Genomic DNA, 13,834 nt, shown 5'->3' with positions numbered 1-13,834 from the left:
TCAGCGCCTTCTAGTGGGTTGCCCTTTTTAGCAAAAAGAAGAGCAGCTCGTGCAGAGAGTCGGTATCCGCACTGACTGTCGCTGTCAAGCATCGTCGACAAGTGTCCGCCAATAAACGTCTCAACAATATATATATATATATATATATATATATATATATATATATATATATATATATATATATATATATATATATATATATATATATATGTATATATATATATATATATATATATATATATATATATATATATATGTATATATATATATATATATATATATATATATGTATATATATATATATATATATATATATATATATATATATATATATATATATATATATATATATATATATATATATATATATATATATATATATATATATATATATATATATGCATTACTCACGCTGAACCCAGTATATGTGTTCTCATTGGTACTTTCAGTGCGTCAGAAGAATTTTTTGAACGTACCAAAGCTAGCTTATGAGCAGAAAACTGAATCATTTTTAATTAGCAACTCCAACGGACAGACGAGAGGTGGTCAATAGAAAATATGCAGTAATCCATCGGAAACATGCGAATATTTCATCGAAAGATAGAATAAGAGGTAAAAAACTTCACAATAAAGTGCGAAATGTTTCCTTTGGTTTTTAAATGAGAAGTATTTCTTTGCGAACTTCGGCGACTTTGAGCGTATCCATCTATCTATCTATCCGCTTACGTTTGGTTGCTCCCGTTGTCGCCCCTTTAACTTGGCGTGAATCAAAATTAGTATAAGAGGGTAAGATGGTTTGACGAATATGACGCGCTGGTCAAAACGTCTATATTTCACAATAATATTGCGTGCATCGTCAAACGCTTCCCACCAGACAATGGCACCGCTGATCAATGCGGGTATGGGCCACAGGTGATTTACACTTACCATATACCCAGAAACGACGAGAACAAACATGGGCAATTTCAGCGTGCGAGCGTTAAGAAATACCCGACATCGGTAGCGGCGACCCGACGAATGCAAAGAATAAATGTCAGGGTCCCAGCTGGAATCGAACCGAAGCATTCTGCGTGGGAATGAAGCCTTTTACCACAGAGCGACGCCAGGGCTCGGAAGTACTTTTAAAATAGACGCCAATCTTCGTGAAACATCAATAGTGGTTGCAGTGCTGCCCATACCCAATTTTATAAAGATTACATACGTACTCCTTTGATATAGCCATCACGTCATGTTAACGACAATCGTGGTTAGCTGCCATGCGATGAAGTTGATTTATGTAGTAGTGTCCAGGGTCAGCATCCTGGTGAACATCAGCGTTGCAAATCAGCTTCTGGTGGTGCTAATACGCATGTTCCAGTCGGCATAGTAGCGCAAATGCAAACAACTGGTTATGTAAACATCTTCACTTCTTGAACTTAAGTCCGTGCGTGCAACATTTGTACATATATTTAGCGTCATTTCAGGAAGTGTCGCGCAATAAGAAAGTTGCAACACGGTCACCTTCCCTCCGCATGCTTCGCATAATGTCGACTTCCAGGCACGTGGGATCTGCCGAATTTTTTTATCACATGACCGCAAACTATGCGCGCGAAACGACAGATCACACGTACCTAGCCATGTCAGACCTGCGCTTACTATGCGTTCAGATTTTACAACACCGCCAGGCCGACTGGAGCCACAATCGCCTGTCCTTCCTTTTCACAGCACACATACTTGAACCCCTCACCCTCTTTTTCCCACTTTCCTCGTATTCCGCGATTAGAAGGTGTGCACTAGGACACTGCTTTTCTACACAGAATCGCATACTTTACCTTTCACCAACAGCGTATGTGTTCATATTTCAACGAAGTGAAAAAACAGCGCGTAACACAGGACACAGGACAGAGAAGAGACGGACGAGGCGCTGACTTACAACCAAAATTTATTTCGTACAGGGGTGTATATATAGCACACGAAACTTGAAAAAAAGAAGAGGGAGAGAAGTCGAGTGACATGAAAGATTAATTTTTGTTATGATTGTATGCGTATAACAAATAAACTGTGATTGCGCAATCATTCGCTTGTCAAATTTCGTGTGCTATATATACACCCCTGTACGAAATAAATTTTGGTTGTAAGTCAGCGCCTCGTCCGTCTCTTCTCTGTCCTGTGTCCTGTGTTACGCGCTGTTTTTTCACTTCGTTGACCATGTACCAACCGGCCCAAATAAGCACTTTAGTAGTGTTCATATTTGTACACTTACAGAAGGCTGTACGTATTTATTACTTTCGATATTCTTGTTGCGATCACGCTGATGGAACATGCAACATCAAAGTGCACTGAACCGAGCACAGGCAGAGTATGAACATGACATAAGCGGTACCTTAGAGGAAGTTAATTGTTTTTGTCTCGTCGAAGAAAGAACTCCACGTTGCTGACAGTGCAAGTATTGTCGACGACGTAGTTCGTCTGGAAACAATCACCACGTTAAACATTCGGTCCCTTGCAGCTGCAATGGCGCGCTGCTCGCTAGCGGCCTAATACTGCGGCAAATCTCTCAGACAGGCTCGGTACATACTACCTCGGAGTGCCGTTCAGTTCACATGTAAATTTTAGTTCGTTCAGTTTTCTTTAGCACATACAGCAGGATTACGCGAGGCATCGATGATGCATGGTGGATCAGTTCACACCAGCACCCCTCGCAATGCGGCAAAAATGAGGTAGCGAACATCTAGCAGTTGGCATTGTTTGACAAAGTACTTCGGTTCTATATAAAATCCTCGGAAAATCAAAGTTTTCTACGAAATCATCTCGGGAGTGCTTGCAACGGGTACAATTGAAAGACGGGGTACGGGCGTGGCAAATAAACACGTGTACTTTATCACACAAAAGATAAAAGGCAAAAATTGAAAAGCGAGAACAAACACTCGCGAGTACACAAAAGTACTCCAATATTCACTTGTACATATTTAAACCAAAACTAGCTGTAGCACAGTTTAAATGAGTCTCCAACCATAGCCGCTAGTGCTAAGCCAATATGGCGTCTCAAGGATGGAACGTCCTTACAGTTCATCGCGTTATCACGTCGGCTCGGAGCCGTTTGCTGTGTGGACACTTAGCCGAGTCCTCCCTCGACGTTCAACGCGAGTTCCTGTGGTCGTGCTCTTTTTCCACCGAACGAGCCACTCGTCTTCATCGCTGGTGTCACGGTCTTCGTTGTCGTGTTCAGCCTCGGTAGGCTAGGCTTAGCTCATCAAGGTCTTCCTTGTGATGGGTCCGCTCTACTGACTGGTACTATTCCGGCATGAAGTGGAATAGCTGCAAGTCCAGCAGAAACTGTTCTACAAGGGTGCAGTGAGTCTGGGCAACATCACTCGGGAACTCCGAGGTTGATGGCCACTTCCCGGACCTCTAACGCCGACATCCTTCAGAACCGGGTAGATGTATTGTTCTTATCGCTGTAGTGACACTGATTTCTCACGTCATCGCCGCTCGGAGCCCCTATGCACAGTTAAAGATTATCCTTCGAGATTTTTCATTACGGCTCGGGTCGCGTGTCACCAGCCATCTTCCGTTCATTCTCGTACATGAACGTGGCGCGTCTGCCCACCATTGTGATCTCGCACACGTGTGGCATATTCCAGTGCCTGGCATGTGCCTTGCGCCCTTTTACTCATTTCAAACATATGAAGCACGCCCGCGCGTCCTATGTTTTTCTACGCGAGCAGGTAGGTTGATGCTCCTGCCGCAGTCATCTCAGATTGCAGGGCGTGCCACCTGCAGCCTGTGGGTATTGCGATTATCAAGCTAGTGAAACGGGCGCGAGTGTAGTATAAGTGGAACATGTAATACATGTCGTAAATGACAGGCATATTATAATTTTCCAACTACTACCTATTATCTACATTCATCGTATAGTAACCTCGCACAATACCATTATTGGTGCATATCAAGCAAGCGAAACAACCATGAGCGCACCATAGGCGTTGCTTTTAAATCATGTTGCACATGACATGTCCGTCATGATTTCCATTTTTCATCTGTCATTTATGTTAGTCATAGGCACATCAAACTATATCAATCTTGCCGTATTAGAAGGTATAGTAAACCGGGCGCGAGCGCACTTGTGTGCCTGGCATGTAAACCTTGCTGTACATGAAACACGTAGCATGATTGGGATGGTACCACCTATAAATAATATTTGTGGTACTGTCACGTGACCCAATACCGAATCTGGTACATGCCACGCTAGCGAAACGGCCACGAACACCTCGTGAATATTGTCACGAGCGGTTGCAATGCACGGCGCATACAGCGCGAATGAACATTCAGAAAAAAGGTGAAGAAGGAAGACGACGTTGGGTGTGCTGTCTCGAGACCCCTTGTGGAAGTAAACGCGAACCATCCAGGCTCGCCTGTTTTTCAACCTTTTCGTGTACTTCTTGCGTGTAACATTTGGTGGAGCTGTGCTGGGTACCTCCCACGACCTACGACGGAGCCGTCAGCACCAGAACTTCGTAGAAGCCGTCGCCTTGCCGGACTTTCGCCATCGCGCCCCGACATGTCTCTGGAGCAAAATGACCCCCTCAGCAATGCCTCGGCAAGACCACCGCTGTATCAGCATTACCGAGAGCCACGGCCGTTCTCAGCAAAGCCAGGGGAAGACTTCGATGAATGGCTGACCCATTACGAAAGGGTAAGCCAATGCAACAACTGGAACCCGGCCAGCCAGCTCAGGCATGTCGTTTTTTATTTGACGGACACGGCCCTGGTTTGGTATGAAAACCACGCCGACACGCTTACTACATGGAGCAGTCTTATTGAAGAAATGAAGAAGTGCTTTAGCGACTCGGACACTAAGAAGAAACGAGCGGAAACAGCTTTAGCTCAGAGAGCTCAGGTGATCGGCGAGACTTGCACGACATATATTGAAGAAGTTCTCAAGCTGTGTAAGACCATCGACTCTCGAATGCCCGAGGAAGATAAAGTGGGACACCTTTTAAAAGGTATTGCGGAAGACGTCTATAACTTCCTCATTGGAAAAGACAACCTGAACACCGTATCAGACGTGATTCGGCACTGCCGCACATTCGAGGCGCTGAAAACTCGCCGAATCACGCCGAAGTTTGGACGGCTAGCCAATGTCACGACTGTGGCCAGCGTTGACGTGAGTCCGCAGACAGACCTCTCAGCTACCATTCGGCAGATTGTCCGTGAGGAGCTCCTGCGGCACGAAGAACAAACGCGTTATGCGGTGCCGCGTTGCGCCTCCGTCGCTTTCCGAGACGCCGTCTGCGCATCTCCTCCGGCTACTTGGCAGCATTCGGTGAATGCTGCGGATTGTAACAGCTACCGACACGACCCGCATTATGGCCAGACCGAACAACGCCATTACGACTCGATTGATCGGCGTTTTGATCAGCATCCACGCGACGTTCGCCCACGAAGACCCAGCACTGCCTACGACATCCAAGGGGAGGGGATGAGTTACTCTCAGCCTGTGGCCGCTGTGGAATATTTCAATCAGCGTCCGGAAGTTCGCCCTCTGCCCGTGTGTTACAACTGTGGCACGCCTGGCCACATAGCTAGGTATTGTAACCGACGTCGGGCATTCAGCAATGGACAGTCGGGATCGTTTATGCAACACGGTGGTCGTGCAATGGACACTAATAGGCCAGGAAACACCACTTTTGAAGGCTACTTCCGAGAAGAAAGAAGCCGTCACTTCCCTCTGGACAGCTATTCTGGAGAACAAGAAAGGTATCGAAACCGTTACCGCTCTCCTGCCTCCGAACGTACTCTGACACCACCACCAGCTTTCCGAGCGTCTCGATCTCCATCTCCCAGACGGCGTGTGACGTCATCATCTCCTCGACGCCGCTTCGCGTCACCACCGCCGGGAAACTAGCCAGCGCGGCCGATGGAGGTGAGGTCGCTGGAAAATCTTTGCTGCCGACTCGGATACCTCCACCTATCTTCATGCTGAAGAATAAGGTTAATGTACTTATTGATGGCGTTTCTACCATGGCTTTAGTCGACACGGGAGCAACTGTTTCTGTCATGAGTGTGGTGTTCAAAAATCTGCTGGGACGCAAGGTTATGTTTCATTGGGACCACAGCACAAGCTTTCGTGGAGTGAGTGGGGACTCATTATACCCGGTTGGTGTGTGTAACGTGGATGTCTCCTTGGGTGGTCAAACCTTTAACACTGAGTTTACCGTGCTTCCGCGTTCCACACACGATGTAATTCTCGGCATTGACTTTTTGAAATTGTGTGGCGCCAATGTTGACTGCCGAACAGGAGAACTCAGTATTTGCGGAAGTGTGTCCTCTGCGCTCTTAGAAGAATCATCCCAGCAAGAGAGTGTGTTTTGTGTTTCTGAAGACACTGTTGTGCCCGCTTTATCCGCGATGCGCGTTCCTGTTGTTTGTTCGTCTTCTGTTAGTACTTCGTTCGATGTTGCGGTGGAACCGGTCCATAGAAACTGTCTTAAGAAAAATGTGTTGGTTCCGTATTGTATGGTTTCAGTTACCGATGGATGCGCAGGGCTATGGACGCTAAATTGCTCCACTGAAGCCGTAGTGCTGTCTCAAGGCCTAAAACTTGCTACGTTTCAGGGAGAGTCATTTATACCTATGGCAGTGCTTACAGAACTACCGGATACAGCACAAACCAGTGTCTCGCACACCGCAAACGAACACATGCTCGGAATGGTAGCTACATCGCTCAGTGACCATGAACGTCGTGTTTTGATGGCCCTGCTCTCGAAACACTCTTCAATATTCGACTTTGCACAGCACGACGGCCCCACATCGATTCCTGCATCCCGTACTCGCCATCGCATCAACACAGGATCCGCTGAACCGATTCGTCAAAAACCATATCGTGTGTCCTCTGCGGAGCGAAAGATCATCAGCGCTCAAGTCGAAGAAATGATGGGTAAAGGAGTAATTCGGGAATCGTCTAGCCCTTGGGCAGCTCCAGTGATACTGGTGAAGAAGAAAGACGGCACGTGGCGATTCTGTGTCGATTACCGTCGCCTAAATGCCGTTACTAGGAAAGACGTATACCCACTCCCACGAATTGACGACGCCATCGATTGCCTCTTTGCGGCTTCTTACTTCTCTTCTGTGGATTTACGATCAGGTTACTGGCAAATCCCTATGCACCCGGATGACAGAGAGAAGACCGCTTTTGTAACGCCCGATGGACTATTTGAATTCAACGTGATGCCTTTCGGGCTTTGTAACGCCCCCGCAACGTTTGAAAGGTTCATGGACACTATACTTCGCGGTTTGAAGTGGGAAGTTTGTATGTGCTACCTAGACGACGTTGTGATCTTCGGCCGAACATTTCGTGAGCATAACGAGCGCCTGGACTTGGTACTGAACTGCTTGAGGAAGGCCGGCCTTGTGCTTAATTCTAAAAAGTGCCATTTTGGTGAACGACAGACACTTGTGCTGGGACACCTGATCGACAAAGAAGGTATACGACCAGATCCACAAAAGACAACAGCTGTGGAGGCATTCGAGGCACCTCGCTCTGTGAAGCAGCTACGAAGTTTTTTAGGGTTATGCTCCTACTTTCGCCGTTTCATTCCCAAATTTGCTGACATAGCTCATCCGCTCACATGCCTTCTCCAAAAAGGTGTTCCTTTCGAGTGGAGCTCGGAATGCGACTCATCGTTTCGGCAGCTAAAGCTACTGTTGACGTCCCAGCCTATTCTTCGCCACTTCAATCCGTCATCACCGACAGAAGTTCATACCGATGCTAGTGGTGTTGGCATTGGCGCCGTACTAGTTCAGCGTGTCGGCGACAGCGAGCATGTGATATCGTACGCTAGCCGCTCATTGAGTCGCCCCGAGCGCAACTACACTGTCACCGAACAAGAGTGTCTGGCGGTCGTCTTCGCTGTGCAACGGTTTCGATCGTATCTCTACGGGCGCCCCTTTACTGTCGTCACGGATCATCACTCTCTATGCTGGCTTGTGAATCTTCGGGATCCCTCTGGTCGACTAGCACGCTGGGCGCTCCGTCTGCAGGAGTATGATTTCGTTGTTTCCTACAAGAGCGGCCGGCGACACGCTGATGCTGATTGTCTCTCTCGCCTGCCACTCCCAACGACTGAATGTGACGCGGACAACTTTGATGAATACATCGCTTTTGTGTCCACGGGATTTCCGGATATGGATACCTTCATATCAGAGCAGAGGAAAGACGACAGCTTACAGCCGCTATTCGCGGCCGCGCGGGAGTCCGCTGCAGACAATCGTTTTCGCTTACGTGACGGCGCCCTATATAAGACGAACTTCTCGGCTACCGGTGCGCGCTACCTTTTGGTTGTCCCCAAGAGCCTTCGCAGTCACGTATTATCTGCCATGCACGACGAACCAACTTCCGGACATCTTGGATGCACAAGAACACTCTACCGTGCTCAGGAACGCTTTTATTGGCCCCGGATGCGCAATGATACCGAACGGTACGTCGCCAGCTGCACCCAATGTCAGCGTTACAAGCGACCAACTGACGCGCCGTCTGGTCGCCTTCAGCCTGTTTCGCCTCCTAGCACCCCCTTTGAGCAAGTTGGTATAGATCTTCTGGGCCCTTTTCCGCGATCCACAGACGGCAATCGTTGGGTCATCGTTTGCGTAGACCACTTAACCCGTTATTGTGAGACGGCAGCACTGCCGTCGGCCACAGCAAAAGACGTTTCCATCTTCTTGCTGTTTCAAGTTATCCTCAGACACGGACCTCCTCGCATCGTAATCAGCGACCGTGGGCGGCAATTTACCGCGGATGTTGTCGAAGAGACCCTTCGTCTGTGCTCATCAAGCTTCCGCCATTCCACTCCATACCATCCACAGACTAATGGTCTAGTGGAACGCACGAACCGAACGCTTGCCAACATGCTGTCCATGTACATCGACTCCGCGCACAAAAACTGGGACACAATTTTGCCTTTCATCACCTATGCTTTCAACACCGCAAGACATGAGACCACTGGTTACTCACCTTTCTTTCTCCTTTATGCTCGTCCACCACGCTATAATCTTGACACTATGCTTCCCTACTCTGCTCATCACAGTGAGCCGATCAACGAGATTCTCTGTAGAGCAGAAGAAGCGCGACGCCTCGCTCGGCTACGCACCGTCACCTCGCAAGACCGGTCAAAGATCCGCTATGACGACCGTCACCGACATGTTCACTTCAATCCTGGAGATCAGGTGTGGCTCTGGACGCCTTTACGGAAACGTGGCCTGTACCAGAAATTTCTCGCTCACTATGTCGGGCCCTACGTTATCCTCGAACGCCTCAGTGAGGTCAACTACCGCATAGCACGGCTCACAAGCACTGGACGGCGCTCGGCTAAAACAGAAGTGGCGCACGTCGCTCGCATGAAGCTATGCAATGCACGAACCACTGAGTGACTCGCCCGGCGGGCTTCGTCTGCCAACGGGGAAATGTCACGAGCGGTTGCAATGCACGGCGCATACAGCGCGAATGAACATTCAGAAAAAAGGTGAAGAAGGAAGACGACGTTGGGTGTGCTGTCTCGAGACCCCTTGTGGAAGTAAACGCGAACCATCCAGGCTCGCCTGTTTTTCAACCTTTTCGTGTACTTCTTGCGTGTAACAATATGGCTTCTATGTTATGTTAAATAGGAGACCCGCTTCATGATTCTCATACTACCATTTGTCACTTATGTTAGTTATATAGCAATCTCTCATAATAATAATTTCGGTATACATCAAGGTAATCAGACGGCTGCAGGAGCACCATAGCCACGAGTGCCACGCTGGCAGCCTATAGACTGCCAGCCAGCAGCCCACCGGTCTTAGGGTGCCTTGATGCCCGCGCGCTCCGCTGAGGGTGAGGACAGCCGCGTCGTCTGCTACAACCGCCGCCATTGCGCCTCCCCACCACAACTCGACCGTATGCGAAGCCCGCTACGCAACGCTCGTGTGGTGCCCTGATACGCCCGGAAACATGTGCAAGCTAGCGAGCTTTTCTTCTTATTGAAGCTTGGACATGTTTTAGAGTTAATTTTGCCTGAATGCATGCAGGGAGCGCATATTTCATGTAAGCTGACGGCTTGCGCATGATTTATGCGCTAGAGGCAGACGCTGACTCTTTCATGTTGAAAACAAATCCCCACGCTGGTTACCACAGAGGGGATTTTAAATATATATTGGTGGTGTCGTTTATATGCTTTCTTTGTTAGTGTTAATTATTATCTGAGGCTTTTAGGTTCTAAAATGTCGCCTGATTGCAGGACTGCAGCAATTTTGACAATCAGTTTTTTTTGCCTGCACTGACACAGTACATGGGTGTCCTCTGGTGTTTTACGTTATTCAAAATGAGACCGCCGTGGCCTAGATCGAAAGCGCGAGCCTCGCGTCAGCAACCGAGTACCGTGCCCACACCCACTGAGGCGGACGCCTTTCTTATTGCCTTAACTATTTCTCCACGATCTTCTCATCGCACAACTTTACTTGTTTTCTTTGTTTTTTTTGCGACATAGCATGTTCATTCTACACAGCGGTGCCCCGTCTTGTCTTTATGCATCTTCTTTGTATGGACGCTTCGCGAGTACAGTTTGCATAAGCACTTGCGTATGATCCCTGATAGCTCACAGTATTAATAAATAAATTATTTACTTAAATAATAATGCGTGCTGAAAGAGTTTAAATACTGACGGTGTGTGTGTGTGTGTGTGCGTGTGTACACGCCTGCCGTTTCCCCTATTATCATCCAGTGTAGAAATAATTTATTTTTGTGCATTAATGCAGCGCTGCCAGAAGCAACTCAAATTATACGCTCCATGGCAGAATTCACTGAGTACTGTCACTAGTTGCTTCGCAGTGGTCGTAAATGATTAAAAAAACAACATCAATTGCGTAATGATTCGAGACAGCACGAAAAGAAAATTTGAAGTACAGGAACAATGAAAAAAATTTGAACTGCACACATTCTTACAAGGGTCATCACACCAGCATAGAAGGCGTACCTAAACCGAGGAAAAGATCGTAGAAAGAAAGAACTTGTGTGGCTATGTAACGGTTTTGGTACTCGAACGGTCGGTAATCGAATTCCGGCCGCAGTGGCCCCACTTCGATGGAGATGAAATGCCGGAGTTCTTAAACTTAGGTGCAAGTTACATAAAAACACCTGTTAAAAATTTCCGAAGTGCTCCAATGTATACCGCGTCTCTCGTGATCATATGGTGATTCCGGAACGTACACACACTCTTTAAACTTCAGTGGGTACGACACCGCCGCTGCGCAAAGCTTTATTCCCACAAATGAATATTACGAAAAAAAACAAGGATATCATCTGCAAAGAAACACGTGTAATGTATATTTAATAATAAAGTTCTCACCGCACATAGTGAAACCAATAATGAAGGGCAGATACAGTACCAACCAAGAGCAGCAAGCAATGTTTACGAAATGAAATACGCGATTCATGCACACGAGAATCAAGCATACAGCCGTCAGCGTGTCCGTTGCTTACACGATATTGGTGCCGGTACAAATTATGCATGCGGAATACCGGCTGGAAACTTACGCTGTGAATGGATGATCTGTTTGTCGGATGCCACTTGTCATGTTTGATTTTCACTGTTGAAAAGGCCTTTATTTCGGGTCTCTTAGGAAACGATACAGCTTCCAGAGTTTTTGCAATGATTAGTGCCCTGCGGCACGCAATACCCGCTACGGTGATGGTAGCGAGCGCATTAAACCAGAGAAAAGCGAGCGCCAGCACAATTATTCGGGCGCAGCGAACACGCAGAAGTGACTGAGTGGCGTCAAAATGGCGGCCATGCCGCCGCTAAGGCCGAGGAGGCGGCACCTGCCCTTACAAAGGCTGACACCACTCTAAGTGGGGGCGCGCGCATCGAGGCACTCTAACCGGTCTGGACACTGTACGCCACCACTCGGTCGCGCCAAACTTGACGTCGCAGCCAAGTGCCCGTGCACTCCTTCGTTCTATCTAAAACAGACCCGGGTTGACTAACTGCGGTGCCAAAGGAAGACGTGAGTGGACTGAAGAATGGATGGAATACAAAAGCGAAAAGGCAGGCAGGTTAGCCGTACAGAATTCAAGTCGGCTACGCTATGCCAGGTCAAAAGGGAAAGCGGAGTAGAAAGATGAGAAACAAAGAGAAGTGAGCGCAAAAAAAACTAATAATAATAAATTTGCACACACGGGACGTTGGCATTGAAGAATAGTCACAAATGGGGACACAGGCACGTAGTTTTTATGAAAAGCACGGCTGATCCCTCCATCACTGGAATTGGTATAACAGGAAAGTGGAACGTGTCTTCCCAAAAGTAGTTTCTTAGTTATTGTTCATTGTCACAAATTTTTGTAGAAAGTCTGTTGATGCTTGGCATTCAGAGCACTGCTTGATGCAGACCCCGCCACGTGGGTGCCTAGAGGCGCGTATACGTACTGGGAACTGGCGTGCGTGACCATGATTTAGCATTTGCGCTAGCTGAAGTCGTTAACATGTACCTGGACACCAGATATGGTGAATTCCGCACAAAGGTGACAAACACAAACACATAATAAACACCGATACCCGGTACGCTTTACTTACACAGCGTAGTGAAACAGCAGGACAAGCGCAACGCGGCAAAAGTTACGGCAAAGTGAATAGACCGCCATTGTGGGCAGCGGCATTGCAAGGATCACATAGAGAAAGTTCTCAAGTCATAGTCTAATGAGTAATAAAAATATTGATGAAAAATGTAAACATTGAAGAAATGCTGCCATTGATAAGATCTTGACTTCCTACCTCGTGAGATCTCCACCTGTATTTCTTCAAACAGCACGTATTTCGGCAGTCGGCGAGGATCCCCGCAAATATATAGGAAGCATTTCATCACCCCGGTTTTTAATGTACAGTGTTGTGATGAAATGTCATTACGTTTTTAGGAGAGCACAGAAGATGGGCTTCAAAAGACAGGGGTGTCGTTTTGCAACGATGTCATATATCTGTTTGTGATCGACTCCAGAAATACATGTCTCTTGGCTGTCTGGGCCGTTTTATTTCCCTTCAGGTTACCATTTATTACATAAAATAACTAAATAAAGGAATATTAGTTCAATAAATAAAATTTTAAATTAATAGTCTGTTTAAAGAGGTACATATAAATGACTTTGTCAAAGGTAATACTCTCTTGCAGATGGTTAATACAACAGCACCGCTCTGGTTATATTCCAGCACTCTACGTAAAAATGAATACGAATGTGCCTACTTTACGCTTACAAAAAACCTCACTTGCACGCCACACAGATGCTACTATGATTACGATTATCACTTCACCTGTGGCCATGAGGAGTAAGTAAAGCATTTTCGTCATGACCTGTTGGCGATAACTGATACTCTTTAAAGATCATGAATATTTTTGGTCTTTATCACTGACAAAATGGCGTGTGTTTCAAAAAGACAGGAGTGACCACAGAACCCATACGTTTTTATTTTATTGTGTAAAAACTATAAATATATAATTGATAAAAAACGGAGCGTGCCTTTGGCAAGCAGTTCTCTTTCGCCTTCGGCTCCACCTTCAATCTGTATTCTACAGCATGCGTCTGGAGGCTAATTGGTTACATCCTTGAAGTAGTGCGCAGGAGGTTACATCTTCCCCCATCGAATATGGTGGGAGCATGGAGGAAGTCCCAACGAAAAAACAAGTCGGCAAATCTATATGTCTTGTGAATCGACGTTATGCGAAGCATGCGTAGAGAAGGTGATCGTCTTGCGATTCTTTTTTGGTTCATCGAGTCGTCAAAAAATCACGCCAAGCATATCTATAAATGTTGCACGAACATATGTTGAGCAGT

The 13,834-nt window shown here is 46.9% G+C and overlaps 1 protein-coding gene across 5 annotated transcripts in view; it reads left to right on the top strand.

The window, feature by feature from the left end:
- Positions 1–13,834, top strand: part of LOC119165738 (uncharacterized) — a 34,663-nt gene that overhangs the window by 5,540 nt on the left and 15,289 nt on the right. The window contains exon 1 of one of the 5 annotated variants that reach the window (XR_012885506.1): positions 13,179–13,328. The exons of 3 other annotated variants lie outside the window; for them this stretch is intronic. The gene's annotated coding sequence lies outside the window, so the exon portion shown is untranslated. Of the gene's footprint in view, positions 1–13,178; positions 13,329–13,834 lie in introns of those variants that run through there. One more of the 5 variants, XR_005108983.2, reaches the window with a different exon arrangement.

Source organism: Rhipicephalus microplus, chromosome 8 (genome assembly GCF_043290135.1).
Source record: "Rhipicephalus microplus isolate Deutch F79 chromosome 8, USDA_Rmic, whole genome shotgun sequence".
Lineage (NCBI taxonomy): Eukaryota > Metazoa > Arthropoda > Arachnida > Ixodida > Ixodidae > Rhipicephalus > Rhipicephalus microplus.
Note: the sequence above shows the minus strand (reverse complement) of the source record. Positions and strands in the feature narration are given on the sequence as shown.